General features: G+C 36.4%; 1 long non-coding RNA gene across 2 annotated transcripts; it reads left to right on the top strand.

The window, feature by feature from the left end:
* Positions 1–1,991: 1,991 nt before the first annotated feature.
* On the top strand, positions 1,992–3,204 carry LOC134215902 (uncharacterized). 2 transcript variants are annotated; one of them, XR_009980353.1, is made up of 3 exons: positions 1,992–2,082; positions 2,908–3,020; positions 3,105–3,204. It is a non-coding gene; the product is annotated as an uncharacterized LOC134215902 (long non-coding RNA). The 2 variants fall into 2 exon arrangements; XR_009980354.1 differs by lacking the exon at positions 1,992–2,082 and adding an exon at positions 2,563–2,766.
* Positions 3,205–3,607: the final 403 nt, after the last annotated feature.

Genomic DNA, 3,607 nt, shown 5'->3' with positions numbered 1-3,607 from the left:
ACCGCAAATGCTTATTTATTGTGTGTTTTGACACCCAATAAGTTTGATAATAATTTTGTGCGACTTTAGGCTTAGTTGAACTTGGTTACACAAAAGAGGTGCCGCTGTCGTCGTTATCTGGAACATCTAGGAAGGGAACAAAATATCATTGCAGAATCCCATACTGCCTAACTTCTAGTAACTTCTTAAAAACATGCTTCGGATAGCAGAACAAAGAGAAAAGAAGCAACATTTTTTCTCCGTATGGTGGACGTAAATAAGTGAAATAGTGAAACTTTTGTACTAAAAATACTGTATAAAGTGGTACCGTTTCCGAACACTTAAGCACATTTTTTACTTCAGAGGTCATTACGGCACATAAATTAATTGTTTACGAATATATAATCCGACCACTACCTCGTTGCAGTATGCCTGCACTCAAATATCTCGACGGTGGACAACATGCGTCGGAGTCCAATGCCGCGAAAAAACATTGGGCGTATGCAAGACGGTAGGCTAGCCTAATACTACACGCAGCAGCTGGAAGTGGCACATCTAATGGAAGAGCAGCTTCTCTTGATGATGGCTGGAGATTAGGACCGCCATTGGATGAACCATAATTGCTGCACTAGATACGTTGTCCCCGGATCAAAGAAACGACTGGCATACCGGCTATATGAGGCATATATCACATTTATTTATGCCGTCGACTAACTTCAATTGCCTCCCACGCCTTTGGTTACACATTTACAGCAATGTCTTGTTAGACTAAGTTGTAGGCAGTAAGTTCGTCATACCGTCGTGCGGGGATTCTTTTGACTCCGGAGCTACTTAAGATTTTTGGTTTTCTAAAAAAACTAAAAGAAAAAAATGCCAAATTTAAAACAGAAAGTTGCCATCCAACTTTCAACAAGACACCCAATTGGTGATAATGACAATTTGTGAGTAGTTCACGTTATAATTCTTGTTTCAAAATGTCCAAAGTAGCTCCGGAGTCAAAAGAAGCCCCGGACGACGGTACCTCATGAATTGATATCTAGCTTTTGAAAAAAGCTAGATATTCATTATACAAAGATATAAATTTATACAAATTAATGCCAATGACATTTCACAACACTGATTGTAGTCACTAATAAGGGAAGATTAATTAATTACGCAACCCAAAAATTGCCCATTTTCAACCCCCTTCCCCGTATGTCAAACTTTTTGTACGAAGAATCTGAATATTTTGTATGGATCGAAACACTTCCCCTTATACGTAATTTATGCATGCTGCTTAAAATAAAATTTTGGTACATTGTTTGTACATTTTCTCACGAATGACAACCCGAAACTTTCCAGCTCAGGGACTGTGGGTTCGGAATCTACAGGGTCGACATTTCTATGATTTTGAGCATAAACTTATCGACAGGGGGTACACATACTTGGCAGGAGCAGTATTCCCGGATAAAAATTTACAGTAACTTGTATGACATAACCCATTGAAATACAATAGATTGTGTGGCAAACAATACAAACTATTGTATGCTTATTGTAAAAGGTTCACGGTTGTAAAAGATCTTTATTGTACGTACATTAAAATAACAATATATTTAAATGTTTCCGATATATTCTATTATATTTTTATTGTTCGCTTATGTTTAGTATTTTTCATCCAAAAACTAAACAAATTTTAAAAGTATTCGGTTTGGATGATCTGGAAATTCGTCTAATGTTATTGAATTAATATAATTTTGGAATATTTCATGGATTTATTATATTGATGAAATAACAATTGAAAACAATAAAATTACAATAGCTTTGTTTGTTAAGTAAATAAAAATGTTATACCGATTCTCAAGTATATATTTCCATATTGAAGGTCTTGTTGCAGGTCTAGAAATGTTATGCAATACAAATTTGATTTCAAAAAAATGACAGAGAACAACAACTTTTGCCTATCATTTTACTCGGAGAATGGCTGGATTCATTTGAGCGTGTACAGTTTTGTTTATAATTAGTGAAGAGATGAAAATAATGAAATTGTATGGTGCAGAAAGTGTATTTTTCATTACAGTTTCTGCTGCTGGGCAAGCGGTTGATCACTATGGCTTCTGTACCGTGGTAAGTATCTGAAGTGTTGAAGCGCGTTAGAGCATTATTACTAGGCGCGAGTATTTTGATCACCCTCACTGTACTGTCATTTTAGATTAGTCACTCTTTTTCAAGGGTCTCATACGCCTGTCACTGGCGAACAAAGCTCGTGTACTCTGCATCGAAGCTTAGAACCGGTGTTAGGGCGCAATCGTTAATGTGAACATTTTTATATTCGGTTAGTTACTGCAAATAAATTCTTTTTCGAGTCCCTAAAACCAAGCAGGTATCTCAAGCATACCACATCGTTATATTGCTGCATGATTGAGTGTTTAATTTTGATAAAATATCGAAAACAAAAGTGTGCATAAAAATTGCTTCGCCATAACAAAAAGGTGGTAGAGAATTAACACTGTTGTTTACAGTTTAGAACCAAATCCAGATGTCGCACATGTTGGGGTAGGGATTCAGTGATCCACCTTCTCCCCTGCTCTTTTCGCATCGGTCACTATTTTCGGTATTTTCGGTTATCATTTTGGTGGCTGCATTCCGTATCGACGTTCGACGTTTGATAGTTCATCAAATAGTAGCGCTGTTATTTGGTCAATTTGGTCACCTGTCAGCTGCGCTACTGTTTTAGCAGCGCGTTTAGTAGCGACCGATAAAGTGCCAAGTAATGATACTGCGCTGACAAACGGTTTATACTCACCACCGGTAATCGTAATCTTATTGTTCTATAAAAGTTCAATGTACATAATGAACGCAGTGGTTCATCCCCAACAAAAATAAATGAAAATTTTATCGTCATAATACCTGATGGCATGCCTGGTAACGTGTATCATTGTTCCTTTACAGAAATGAAGCTTATGATAAATAAAATACTGCTGCTTGCTGGTCACTGATTCAAGATCGTTCAGTGGCTACCATTGGCCAATCTCACCAACGGGATATAATAAGAACTAATGAAGGTAATTTTTTCTTTTCTTCTCGACGTATTTTTTCTAATAAAAGCCATCATGTCAGCATTCTTTTATAATTGACATTTTTCACAGGTTTATATCTATATGTATTGTCTATTCGGAACAAAGTTAGTACGCTCTTTAAACCGATGTTGGATTTTTCTCCAGATACAGGCAACCCACTTAATTTTGGAAGTAGTGCGCTGGATTCGTCTAAAGATATGCTAAACAACCGAAGGAAAATAAAATAATTTGTAAAACAATTAATTGTATTGTATTTTTATTGTAATTTTGGAGTAAAATGTATTCTAAATCCTGTTGTATTTCTATTGTAAAACAATAGAAACAGTAATTGAAAACATTTAAAACACAATGTTTTCTACATTTTCACGTCGAGCATCCGTGCGAGACGGTTGTAAGTCCGCGTACGGTCTGCTTCTCATTCGGTTTTTTTTCCTGAAGTACAGGTAGTGGTTTTTTTTTCGAAAGTGTTTTGAAGCATAGTTCTTGAGTGGAAGTGGTGCTTAGCTGTAGCAGTTAAGTAGCCATTTCGTTGGTTTTGCAACTACGCAAAACTTTGCAGTTTATTCGGCGTC

The sequence above is a fragment of the Armigeres subalbatus genome, chromosome 2, assembly GCF_024139115.2.
Source record: "Armigeres subalbatus isolate Guangzhou_Male chromosome 2, GZ_Asu_2, whole genome shotgun sequence".
Classification (NCBI taxonomy): Eukaryota; Metazoa; Arthropoda; class Insecta; order Diptera; family Culicidae; genus Armigeres; species Armigeres subalbatus.
This window is presented reverse-complemented; position numbering and strand designations above follow the sequence as displayed.